Source organism: Oncorhynchus masou, chromosome 19 (assembly GCF_036934945.1).
Source record: "Oncorhynchus masou masou isolate Uvic2021 chromosome 19, UVic_Omas_1.1, whole genome shotgun sequence".
Taxonomy (NCBI): Eukaryota; Metazoa; Chordata; class Actinopteri; order Salmoniformes; family Salmonidae; genus Oncorhynchus; species Oncorhynchus masou.
The window spans coordinates 3,153,536-3,167,781 of NC_088230.1; positions in this window are offsets into that span (position 1 = coordinate 3,153,536).

A 14,246-nucleotide genomic window follows, 5' to 3' on the forward strand; every position below is an offset into this window, starting at 1 on the left:
TCCTTTGTCCTGGGAAAAGGGACAAGACAAATATTGACAAAGTCCATAGTCTTCTCCAGGCTGGACCCAGTCGGTTTGAAAAGATTAATTGATTGCCTGAGAAAACAAACTGTAGCTGTGTTTGAGTCTAGTCCAGTCAAGCCCAGGTTGAACATCGAAACACTGTGTTTATTGATTCCTTTCACTACTTCATTTCTAAGTAGTTGTTTCTCTCATCAGGTGTTCGAGGATGCTCCTCCATTTCTCAGAGAATGGATATTGTCAGTTACCAGCCCCCAGCAGCAGGGTACAGCTAGGGGGAAGAGAAGCTGGGGTCCTTTGTTGATAGGTGTTGTTGGCTATATACAAGCCTATAGGCTTTACTCAACAACTCTGATGTTAGAGACATCTCCATGTGAAAACCCCTCATTGACTACAGCTAGTTATTTCCATTTGGTTAATGATGGTAGGGCAGAAGGTTGTGTTGTGACCAAAGCAACGGGCCTGTTTTGTTTGCTGAGATGGCAAAAGATTAAACCCAATTGAGATCAGAAGATATCTTTGTCTGCTTCTAGGACAATAACATTTTATAAGGGATAATCCGACTGAATCATCTACAGTTGATGTCGGAGGTTTACATACACCTGAGCCAAATACATATCAACTCAGTTTTTCACCATTCCTGTCATTTAATCTTAGTAAAAATTCCCCGTCTTAGGTCAGTTAGGATCACCACTTTATTTTAAGAATGTGAAATGTCAGAGTAATGGTAGAGAGAATGATTTATTTCAGCTTTTATTTCTTTCATCACATTCCCAGTGGGTCAGAAGCTTACATACACTCAATTAGTATTTGATAGCATTGCCTTTAAATTGATTAACTTGGGTCAAACGTTTCAAGTAGCCTTCCACAAGCTTCCCACAATAAGTTGGGTGAATTTTGTCCCATTCCTCCTGACAGAGCTGGTGTAACTGAGTCAGGTTTGTAGGCCTCTTTGCTCACATGCTTTTTCAGTTCTGCCCACAAATGTTCTATAGGATTGAGGTCAGGGCTTTGTGATGGCCACACCAATACCTTGACTTTGTTGTCCTTAATTAATTTGCCACAACTTTGGAAGTATACTTGGGGTCATTGTCCATTTGGAAGACCCATTTACGACCAAGCTTTAACTTCCTGACTGACGTCTTGAGATTTTACTTCTATATATCCATATAATTTTCCTCCCTCATGATGCCATCTATTTTGTGAAGTTGCACCAGTCCCTCCTGCAGCAAATCATCCCCACAACAGGATGCTGCCACCCCCGTGCTTCACGGTTGGGATGGTATTCTTAAGCTTGCAAGCCTCCCCTTTGTCCTCCAAACATAATGATGGTCATCATGGCCAAACAGTTCTATTTTTGTATCATCAGACCAGAGGACATTTCTCCAATAAATACAATCTTTGTCCCAGTGTACAGTTGCATTTGCAAACCGTAGTCTGGCTTTTTTATGGTGGTTTTGGAGCCATGGTTTCTTCGTTGCTGAGTGGCCTTTCAGTTTATGTCGATATAGGACTTGTTTTGATGTACTGCCAAATTCTCTTAAATGACGTTGGAGGTGGCTTATGGTAGATAAATTAACAATCAATTCTCTGGCAACAGCTCTGTTGGACATTCCTGCAGTCAGCATGCCAATTGCACACTCCATCAAAACCTGAGATATATGTGGCATTGTGTTGCATGACAAAACTGTACTTTTTAGATTGGCCTTTAATGATCATGCTGTTTCATCAGCTTCTTGACATGCCACACCTGTCAGGTGGATGGATTATCTTGTTAAAGAATAAATACTCACTAACAGGGATGTAAACAAATTTGTGCACACCATTTGAGAGAAATACGTTTTTAGTGAATAGGGAAAATGTATTTAAGCTCATGGAAAATGAGACCAACACTTTACATGTTGCGTTTATATTTTTTGTTCTGTATACACACATACATTAATTCATTCATTCCAACATTCGTTCATTCATTCCCTCACAGAAACACACAACCTGGATATCATAACACACCTAATGATATAATTGATCTAAAACAAACCACATTGTCTACATGGTTTTGTTTCCCTGAGTGCCACAGTTGGGTCCTAGTGTTGCCAAAACAGCACTTTGCTCTAAACTGCCAGGCAAAAGATGTTAGTATTGCGATGCTTTGGATCAGGGATGGGCAACTTTGATAGCGGGGGGGGCACAAAACATCTAGAGAAAATGTTGCAGTTTTAAAGCAAGTTTGCTGCAATTCTACACATTTTGCCATGGGGTGGAGAGAAGATTTTGCAATTTTATATCTCAATTCATGCGATTCCACTCATTTTGCCATGGGACAGAGAGAAATGTTAGCAGTGTTTAATATGATATCTGAGTGAGACGGGCTAACAAAATCAATGGGGGCCACCCGGCCGGTAATTCGACCATTATATCAAGTTCAGATAGCTGGCCTCTAAGCTAATTTAGCAATCCAAAAAATGTTAGCTGACATATGCTGACTATCAGTGACAGACATAACAAACATTTCAAAATTGCACCTTGTGTATTCTGCTATTCTAACTTGCAACAGTAAGTTGAGACCCTGACTGAGTTTTGCCACCAGATGCCCATCCCTGCTTTAGATGGAAGGATAAGGTCGTCTCTCACACAGCGACCTATGACTATATCTTTATCTGCCCAATGAGAGGATTAGAAGGGGAGAAAGAGAGGATTTATCTGATCCCTGCTTTCTGTGTGTGTGCCTGTGTTTGTGTGTGTGCCTGCGTGTTTGTGTCGGCACAGCTTGTGACAGGTAGAGAGGAATGTGTCCATCACCCCAGCAGGGTCCCCTGAGGGATGTGATCCGTGCTGTCCCCTCCTCTCAGTCCAGCAGACCTTCATTCACTGATATCATTATCTGTGGAGAAAGTAGTCTTCTACTGGGGTTATCAAGAATAAGTAGATGATCCAATTATTTTGTTGATTGAAAAGAACAGCTATCAGTAAACTCTGGTTGGGAGAGAACATATCAACATGCTTAAAAGATCGACCCACTGGTGATCATGCCCAGAGGTTAACCAGTTACAGACCCTGGTTATGAAACACTAGCCGAATTCAAAAATAGGGGTTTTGAAGTCATAAATGTATATTATGACCCCACGGTAGCATACCACCCTGCATCCCACTGCTGGCTTACCCTTAGAGCTAAACAGGGCTGGTCCTGGTCAGTCCCTGGATGGGAGACCAGATGCTGCTGGAAGTGGAGTTGGAGGGCCAGTAGGAGCCACTCTTTCCCCTGGTCTAAAACAATATCCCAATGCCCCAGGGCAGTGGTTGGGGACATTTTGTATTTGCAGCTACTCTTCCTGGGGTCCAGCAAAATTAAGGCAGTTTATACAATTTTAAAAAATTACAGTACATTCACTCACAGACTGTGTGCCCTCAAGCCCCAACTCCACCACTACCACATATAAACAGTCCTAAATCCATGTGTACTTGTGTGTATAGTGCCTATGCTGTCGTGTGTATACATGTGTCTGTGCCAAAGTTTGTGTTGCTTCACAGTCCTTGCATGAGTTACTTGATGTGGAATAGAGTTCTATGTAGTCATGGCTCTATTTAGTACTGTGCACCTCCCATAGTCTGTTCTGGACTTGGGGACTGTGAAGAGACCTCTTGTGGCATGTCTTGTGGGGTATGCATTGGTGTCCGAGCTGTGTGCCAGTAGTTTAGACAGACAGCTCGTGCATTCAACATGTCAATACCTCTCATAAATAAAAGTGGAGATGAAGTCAATCTCTCCTCCACTTTCAGCCAAGAGAGATTGACATTCATAGTATTACTATTAGCTCTCTGTGTACATCCAAGGGCCAGAAGTGCTGCCCTGTTCTGGACCAATTGCAATGTTTTCCTTTTTTGTGGCACCTGACCACACGGCTGAACAGTAGTCCAGGTGCGACAGAACTAGGGCCTGTAGGACCTGCCTTGTTGACAGTGCTGTTAAGAAGGTTAAGCAGCACTTTATCATGGACAGACTTCTACTACTGCAACAATATGTTTTGACCATGACAGTTTACAATACAGGATAACTCCAAGCAGTTTAGTCACCTCAACGTGCTCAAATTCCACATTATTTGTTACAATATTTAGTTGAGGTTTAGGGTTTATTGAATGATATGTCCCAAATACAATGCTTTTAGTTTCTGAAATATTTAGGACTAACTTATTCCTTACCACCCACTCTGAAACTAACTGCAGCCCTTTGTTATGTGTTGCAGTCATTTCAGTCGCTGTAGTAGGTGACATGTATAGTGTTGAGTCATCCTCATACATAGACACTCTGGCTTTCCTCAAAGCCAGTGGCAATTCATTAGTAAAGATTGAAAAAAAAAGTCAAGGCCGTGGGGAATTCCTGATTCTACCTGGATTATGTTGGAGAGGCTTCCATTAAAGAACCCCCTCTGTGTTCTGTTAGACAGGAAGCTCTTTATCCACAATAAAGCTGGGAGTGTAAAGCCAGAACACATAAGTTTTGCCAGCAGCAGACTATGATCGATAATGTCAAAAGCTGCACTGAAGTCTAACAAAACAGCCCCCACAATATTTTTTATCATCAATTTATCTCAGCCAATCATCAGTCATTTGTGTAAGTGCTGTGCTTGTTGAATGTCCTTCTCTATAAGCGTGCTGAAAGCCTGTTTGTTTACTTTAAAATAACATTGTATCTGGTCGAAAACAATGTTTTCCAAAAGTTTACTAAGGGTTGGTAACAGACTGATTGGTCAGCTTTTTGAGCCAGTAAAGGGGGCTTTATTATTCTTAGGTAGAGGAATGACTTTCGCTTCCCGCCAAGCCTGAGAGCTTGAAAATGTGGCAAATAGGAGTGGCAATATCGTCCACTATTATCCTCAGTGGCTTGTCATTGTTGATAGACAACAATCATTTCTTCACCTCTTCTTAACTAACTTCACACAATTTAAAATGACAATGCTTGTCTTTCATAATTTGGCAAGATATACTTGGATGTGTAGTGTCAGCATTTGTTGCTGGCATGTTATGCCTAAATTTGCTAATCTTGCCAATGAAAAAAATTATTAAAGTAGTTGGCAATATCAGTTGGTTTTGTGATGAATGAGCCCTCTGTTTCAATGAATGATGGAGCTGAGTTCGCCTTTTTTCCCAGAATTTAATTTAAGGTGCTCCAAAGCTTTTTACTATCATTCTTTATTTAATTTATCTTGGTTTCATAGTGTAGTTGATTCTTTTTTTAAATTCAGTTAAGTCACATGATTTCTCAATTTGCAATAAGTTTGCCAGTCGGTTGTGCAGCCAGACTGATTTGCCATTCCTTTTGCCTCCTCCCTCTCAACCATAACATTTTTCAATTCCTCATCCATCCACGGTGATTTAACAGTTTGTATGGTCATTTTCTTCATGGGCGCATGCTTATTAGCAACAGGAATAAATGTGTCAAGTGCAGTGTCTGTTTGCTCCTCATTACACACCACGGACCAACAGATACAGTGCCTTGCAAAAGTATTCATCCCCCTTGGCGTTTTTTCTATTTTTCTATTTTATTTGGATTTCATGTAATGGACATACACAAAATAGTCCAAATTGGTGAAGTGAAATGAAAAAAAATCACTTGTTTCAACAACAACAAAAATCACATAATTAGTTAAATAAAGTCCACCTGTGTGCAATCTAAGTGTCACATGATCTCAGTAAATGTACATCTGTTCCGAAAGGCCCCAAAGTCTAACACCACTAAGTAAGGGGCACCAACAAGCAAAGGGCACCATGAAGACCAAGGAGCTCTCCAAACAGGTCAGGGACAAAGTTGTGGAGAAGTACAGATCAGGGTTGGGTTATAAAAAAATACCAGAAACTTTGAACATCCCATGGAGCATCAATAAATCCATTATTAAAAAATGGAAAGAATATGGCACCACAACAAACCTTCCAAGAGATGGCCATCCAACAAAACTCACGGACCAGGCAAGGAGGGCATTAATCAGAGAGGCAACAAAGAGACTAAAGATAACCCTGGAGGAGCTGTAAAGCTCCACAGCGGAGATTGGAGTATCTGTCCATAGGACCACTTTAAGCTGTACACTCCTCAGAGCTGGGCTTTACGGAAGAGTGGCCAGAAAAAAATAAGCAAACTGTCACGCCCTGGTCTATATTTATTATGTTATCTTCATTTATTGAGTCAGGCCAGGTGTGACATGGGTTTATTTGTAGTGTGTTTCGTCTTGGGTTTGTGTGGGGTGTACAGATTGGTCTATGGCTGCCTGAGGCGGTTCTCAATCAGAGTCAGGTGATTATCGTTGTCTCTGATTGGGAACCATATTTAGGTAGCCTGGGTTTCACTGTGTGTTTGTGGGTGAATGTTCCTGTCTCTGTGTTTGTTGCACCAGTCAGGGCTGTTTCGGTTTTCGACGTTTGTTGTTTTTGTATTGTTCGTGTTCTTATCATTAAAGATGTATCGAACGAACCACGTTGCATTTTGGTCCGATCCTTGTTCCACCTCTTCGTCAGAGAAGGAGGTAGAAGAAACCCGCTACAGAATCACCCACCACAAACGGACCAAGCAACGTGTCAACAGGCAGGAGCCACAGGAGAAGCAACAAAGGCAGCAACAGCGATCACAGGACTTCTGGACCTGGGAGGAGATATTGGACGGAAAAGGACCCTGGGCACAGCCTGGAGAATATCGCCGTCCCAAGGAAGAACTGGAGGCGGTAAAAGCGGAGAGGCGCTGGTATGAAGAGGCATCTGGTCCCCAGTGCGTCTCCTTGGGCCAGCTTACATGGCACCAGCTTTACGCTCGGTATCCCCGTTCTGCCTGCATAACCCAGTGCGGGCTATTCCACCATGCCACACTGGCAGAGCGACCGGGAGTATTCAACCAGGTAAGGTTGGGCAGGCTCGGTGCTCAAGAGCTCCAGTGCGCCTGCACGGTCCGGTCTACCCAGTACCACCTCCACACCCCTGCCCTCCGGTGGCAGCTCCCCGCACCAGGCTTCCTGTGCGTGTCCTTGGCCCAGTACCACCAGTGCCAGCACCACGCATCAGACCTACTGTGCGCCTCACCTCTCCAGCGCTGTCGGAGCCTTCCTCCTCTCCTGTGCTGCTGGGGCCTCCCGCCTGTTTAGCGCTGCCAGAGCCTTCCGCCTCTACAGCGTTGCCGGAGTCTCCTGCCCGTTTAGCGCAGCCAGAGCTGTCAGTCTGCTTGGAGCAGATAGAGCTGTCAGTCTGCATGGAGCTGCCAGTCTGCATGGAGCTGCCAGTCTGCAAGGAGCTGCCAGTCTGCAAGGAGCTGTCAGTCTGCATGGAGCTGCCAGTCTGCATGGAGCTGCCAGTCTGCAAGGAGCTGCCAGTCTGCAAGGAGCTGCCAGTCTGCAAGGAGCTGTCAGTCTGCTTGGAGCAGCCAGAGCTGTCAGTCTGCATGGAGCTGCCAGTCTGCATGGAGCTGTCAGTCTGCATGGAGCTGCCAGTCTGCAAGGAGCTGCCAGTCTGCAAGGAGCTGCCAGTCTGCAAGGAGCTGTCAGTCTGCATGGAGCAGCCAGACCTGTCAGTCTGCATGGAGCTGCCAGTCTGCATGGAGCTGTCAGGAGGGGGGACTAAGACATTCATAGAGTGGGTTCCACGTCCCGAGCCGGAGCCGCCACCATGGACAGACGCCCACCCGGACCCTCCCTATTGTTTTGATGTGCGTCCGGGAGTCCGCACCTTAGGGGGGGGTTCTGTCACGCCCTGGTCTATATTTATTATGTTATCTTCATTTATTGAGTCAGGCCAGGGTGTGACATGGGTTTATTTGTAGTGTGTTTCGTCTTGGGGTTGTGTGGGGTTTACAGATTGGTCTATGGCTGCCTGAGGCGGTTCTCAATCAGAGTCAGGTGATTATCGTTGTCTCTGATTGGGAACCATATTTAGGTAGCCTGGGTTTCACTGTGTGTTTGTGGGTGATTGCTCCTGTTTCTGTGTTTGTTGCACCAGTCAGGGCTGTTTCGGTTTTCAACGTTTGTTGTTTTTGTATTGTTCGTGTTCTTCATCATTAAAGATGTATCGAACGAACCACGTTGCATTTTGGTCCGATCCTTGTTCCACCTCTTCGTCAGAGGAGGAGTTGGAAGAAACCTGTTACACAAACACGTTTGGTGTTCACCAAAAGGCATATGGGAGACTCCCCAAACATATGGAAGAAGGTACTCTGGTCAGATTAGACTAAAATGTTGCTTTTTTTGTCATCAAGGGAAACACTGTCTGGCGCAAACCTAACACCTCTCATCACCCCAAGAATATCATCCCCACAGTGAAGCATGGTGATGGCAGCATCATGCTGTGGGGATGTTTTTCATCAGCAGGGACTGGGAAACTGGTCAGAATTGAAGGAATGATGGATGGCGAATAGTTATAAATGCTCAAGTTTTGTGTGTGTGTTATTTCTTGTTTGTTTCACGCACAAAAAAATATTTTGCATCTTCAAAGTGGTAGGCATGTTGTGTTAATGAAATTATACAAACCCCCCCCCCCCCCAAATAAATTTGAATTCAAGGTTGTAAAAGGCAACAAAATAGGAAAAATGCCAAGGGGGTGAATACTTTTGCCACCCACTATTCTTTACATCAAAAACATAGGAATCACTACAAAACCTATTGTATGACCTCTTTTACACTACATTAGGCCCAGCCTTTGGAACGTTGGTTTTCCTAGATATGGCTGATATATTGTGATCGCTACATCCGATGGATCTGTATACTGCTTTCAAGCACATTTCTGCAGCATTAGTAAAGATGTGATCAATACATGTTGATGATGTCATTCCTGTGCTGTTTGTAACTACCCTGGTAGGTTGACTGATAACTGAACCAGGTTGCAGGCACTTGTTACAGTTTGAAACTTTTTCTTGAGTGGGCGGCTTGATGAAAGCCAGCCAATATTTAAATCACCCAGAAAATATACTCTCTCTTGATATCACATAAATGATCAAGCATTTCACACATGTTATCGAGATAATGACTGTTAGCACAGAATGGGCTTGTAATTTCTATGTCTTCTATAGATGTTCTAACCATGTATTGCTACCACTGTATCGTCAAAGGTATTATCTCAGTGAGTTTCAGAGATAGTCAGAATATGAATGTCATCTGTTGCTAACAAATGATTGATTTCATGAACCTTGTTTCTTAAGCTACATACATCAACATGGGCTATTTTGAGCCCTTTTCTTCTGGGATGCTTACTTGCTTTCATTGCTTTACTTGGGAAGCTAAGCAGCAGTAGATGTGCTCATGTTTTTTTGTGTTAGTGCAGGGTGAGCCGCTCACAGTGGACTTCCTCCTTGGGCACACCAGCTTAGTGCTAACACTATAAATCTGGTTCATAGGCACATGATTACTGCATACAATTCACCCTGTGTAGGATGCCGTCCTTTGGATGGGACGTGTGTCCTGACTCTCTGTGGTCATTAAAGATCCCATGGCACTTATTGTAAGAGTAAGGGTGTTAACCCTGGTGTCTTGGCTAAATTCCCAATCTGGCCCTCATACCATCATGGCCACTTAATCATCCCCAGCTTCCAATTGGCTCATTCATCCCCCCTCCTCTTCCTGTAACTATTCCCCAGGCTGTTGTTGTAAATGAGAATGTTTTCTCAGTCAACTTACCTGGTAAAAAAAAGACAGCCCTTGGCATGAGTGTCCTAAGTTTTAGGGTTAATCTCGCACGTGTCTTGGTTTTGATACTGGCCACAGAGGGCCATATCTACAGGCCTCTGTCTGTCTGTCTGACTGAAAAAGACACAACTTACATTTCTCAGTCTGGTGGACCTGTCCTCTACCAACCGTGACTGACCTTTCAGTCTCTCCATGATGAACTGTCCCATGCCATTTGAAATGATTCTGCCTGTGTGAGCACAGTGAGCATTGAGAGAGGACACACAAATGGGGGCTGGTACAGCTCTGTCGCCGACCAACTTCAGGCTCGGGGTCATATTGTCGTCACACCAAACTCACACTGAGTTCACGTCAGCCGTGGCATTTGGTGATGGTGGATGTGAACTTAGGTCAATTGTCAACTTTTAAATCAAATAAAATGTTTCTCTTCACAAGCTTTATGAACAACAAGGTGTGGACTAAGAGCGCAACGCTTACTGACGGGCCCTTCCCAACAATGCAGAGAGAAAGAAAATAGAGAAATAATAGAAAAGTTAAACAGTATCGAGTCGATTTAAGACCGGTGGTGGGCGTCATGTTTATGTATGGTTTGGTTCTCCATCTTTCATAGAGGGATATTTATGCTAGACCTTGTTCGTCCTATTTTTCCAACTTAATTGAGGAAAATAAGAACAATCCGAAATTCCTTTTTGATACTGTCGCAAAGCTAACTAAAAAGCAGCATTCCCCAAGAGAGGGTGGCTTTCACTTCAGCGGTAATAAATTCATTAACTTCTTTGAGGAAAAGATCATGATTATTAGAAAGCAAATTACGGACTCCTCTTTAAATCTGCATATTCCTTCAAAGCTCAGTTGTCCTGAGTCTGCACAACTCAAGGACCTAGGATCAAGAGAGACGCTCAAGTGTTTTAGTACTATATCTCTTGACACAATGATGAAAATAATCATGGCCTCTAAACCTTCAAGCTGCATACTGGACCCTATTCCAACTAAACTACTGAAAGAGCTGCTTCCTGTGCTTGGCCTTCCTATGTTGAACATAATAAACGGCTCTCTATCCACCGGATGCGTACCAAACTCACTAAAAGTGGCAGTAATAAAGCCTCTCTTGAAAAAGCCAAACCTTGACCCAGAAAATATAAAAAACTATCGGCCTATATCGAATCTTCCATTCTTCTCAAAACATTTTAGAAAAAGGCTGTTGCTGTCACGCCTTGGTCTTAGTATTTTGTGTTTTTGTTAATTAGTTGGTCAGGCCAGGGTGTGACATGGGTTTATGTTGTTGTATTTCGTAATGGGGTTTTTTAGTTATTGGGATTGCGGCTGAGTAGGGTTGTTGCATAGGTTTGGCTGCCTGAGGCGGTTCTCAATCAGAGTCAGGTGATTCTCGTTGTCTCTAATTGGGAACCGTATTTAGGTAGCCTGGGTTTCACTTTGTATTTCGTGGGTGATTGTTCCTGTCTCTGTGTAGTTTCACCAGATAGGCTGTAATTAGGTTTCACGTTCCGTTTTGTTGTTATTTACTTTTATCAGTTATTTCATGTACCGCGATTCATTTGTTTCATTAAAAAACATGAGTAACCAACACGCTGCATTTCGGTCCGACTCTCATTCAACAAACGAAGAACGCCGTTACAGTTGCGTAGCAACTCACTGCTTTCCTGAAGACAAACAATGTATATGAAATGCTTCAGTCTGGTTTTAGACCCCATCATAGCACTGAGACTGCACTTGTGAAGGTGGTAAATGACCTTTTAATGGCATCAGACCGAGGCTCTGCATCTGCCCTCGTGCTCCTAGACCTTAGTGCTGCTTTTGACACCATTGATCACCACATTCTTTTGGAGAGATTGGAAACCCAAATTGGTCTACACGGACAAGTTCTGGCCTGGTTTAGATCTTATCTGTCGGAAAGATATCAGTTTGTCTCTGTGAATGGTTTGTCCTCTGACAAATCAACTGTAAATTTTGGTTCCGTTTTAGGACCACTATTGTTTTCACTATATATTTTACCTCTTTGGGATGTCATTTGAAAACATAATGTTAACTTTCACTGCTATGCGGATGACACACTGCTGTACATTTCAATGAAACATGGTGAAGCCCCAAAATTGCCCTCCCTGGAAGCCTGTGTTTCAGACATAAGGAAGTGGATGGCTACTTTTAAACTCGGACAAAACAGAGATGCTTGTTTTAGGTCCCAAGAAACAAATAGACCTTCTGTTGAATCTGACAATCTTAACGGTTGTACAGTCGTCTCAAATAAAACTGTGAAGGAACTCGGCGTTACTCTGGACCCTGATCTCTCTTTTGAAGAACATATCAAGACTGTTTCAAGGACAGATTTTTTCCATCTACGTAACATTGCAAAAATCAGAAACTTTCTGTCCAAAAATGATGCAGAAAAATTAATCCATGCTTTTGTCACTTCTAGGTTAGACTACTGCAATGCTCTACTTTCCGGCTACCCGGATAAAGCACTAAATAAACTTCAGTTAGTGCTAAATACGGCTGCTAGATTCCTGACTAGAACCAAAAAAAATTATCATATTACTCCAGTGCTAGCCTCCCTACACTGGCTTCCTGTCAAGGCAAGGGCTGATTTCAAGGTTTTACTGTTAACCTACAAAGCATTACAAGGGCTTGCTCCTACCTATCTCTCTGATTTGGTCCTGCCGTACATACCTACACTAACGCTACGGTCACAAGACACAGGCCTCCTAATTGTCCCTAGAATTTCTAAGCAAACAGCTGGAGGCAGGGCTTTCTCCTATAGAGCTCAATTTTTATGGAATGGTCTGCCTACCCATGTAAGAGACGCAAACTCGGTCTCAACCTTTAAGTCTTTACTGAAGACTCATCTCTTCAATGGGTCATATGATTGAGTGTAGTCTGGCCCAGGAGTGTGAAGGTGAACGGAAAGGCTCTGGAGCAACGAACCGCCCTTGCTGTCTCTGCCTGGCCGGTTCCCCTCTTTCCACTGGGATTCTCTGCCTCTAACCCTATTACAGGGGCTGAGTCACTGGCTTACTGGTGCTCTTTCATACCGTCCCTAGGAGGGGTGCGTCACTTGAGTGGGTTGAGTCACTGATGTAATCTTCCTGTCTGGGTTGGAGCCCCCCCCTTGGGTTGTGCCGTGGCGGAAATCTTTGTGGGCTATACTCGGCCTTTTCTCAGGATGGTAAGTTGGTGGTTGAAGATATCCCTCTAGTGGTGTGGGGGCTGTGCTTTGGCATAGTGGGTGGGGTTATATCCTTCCTGTTTGGCCCTGTCCGGGGGTGTCATCGGATGGGGCCACAGTGTCTCCTGTCCTATCCGGTGTCCTGTGTGAATTTAAGTATGCTCTCTCTAATTCTCTCTTTCTTTCTCTCTCTCGGAGGACCTGAGCTCTAGGACCATGCCTCAGGACTACCTGACATGATGACTCGTTGCTGTCCCCAGTCCACCTGGCCGTGCTGCTACTCCAGTTTCAACTGTTCTGCCTGTGATTATGCTGGTCATTTATGAACATTTGAACATCTTGGCCATGTTCTGTTATAATCTCCACCTGGCACAGCCAGAAGAGGACTGGCCACCCCACATAGCCTGGTTCCCTTCTAGGTTTCTTCCTAGGTTTTGGCCTTTCTAGGGAGTTTTTCCTAGCCGCAGTGCTTCTACACCTACATTGCTTTCTGTTTGGGGTTTTAGGCTGGGTTTCTGTACAGCACTTTGAGATATTAGCTGATGATTTGATTTGATTTGATTTAGACAAAATGTATATTCTTCAGTTTGATTAAATAAAAAATAATCATAATCTGAAACCCTAACCATTTAAGAGTAACAAAAATGACATCCCACTAAAAGGGAATCATCATAATTTGAACAATTTCACAGTATTATTCCAATCTCATCGTGTGGAAATATAAAACACAGGTAAATCACGTTTGACTGCACTGGGCCTTTAATAAATTGGAAGCAAAAAGAGGTGAAAAAGAGGTTTCTGCTGGCCGCAAAAGTGACGTGTCGCTGTGAAGATGGATGATTTCAGACATTAAGACTGGCTGGTGAAATTGTAACCCGAGGAAGAACAAGATTAAGTGTCTGTTCGAGGTAAGTTGGAGTGAACGGAAGGGACCTTGTCTAACCGAAGTCGGAATACATTTAGCTGATAGCTGTTTGCAAATGAAACCCACTACCTCAGCGAGACACAAACACAAAAAAAAACATTGAATGAAATCACAGGGTAAATGTATCAGAGAAGATACATTACAATCATCAGAACATTGCAGCAATTAAAGAGAAGTGCCAGCTAAATGGGGACCGACATTGTGCTGTACACAGGTATTGTACGCGTATCATTATTGAAACCCCCTCAGTATTTGGCTAATCCTCTCCTCTCTCTTGTCATCAGTACATTCCAACGGTCAGGGGGAACTAAAGCCCTGAGATGACACGGCAGATCCAGCCATTAGCCCTTCACCTGCTGTTAACAGCCTCTTGGCTGGACACGGGGCCCACATTCCACTGTGTGGACAGAGATGTAGCCTTTTAACACACGCTACATGGATACCAGGAGATAACACAGCGAGAGGCTTGTTT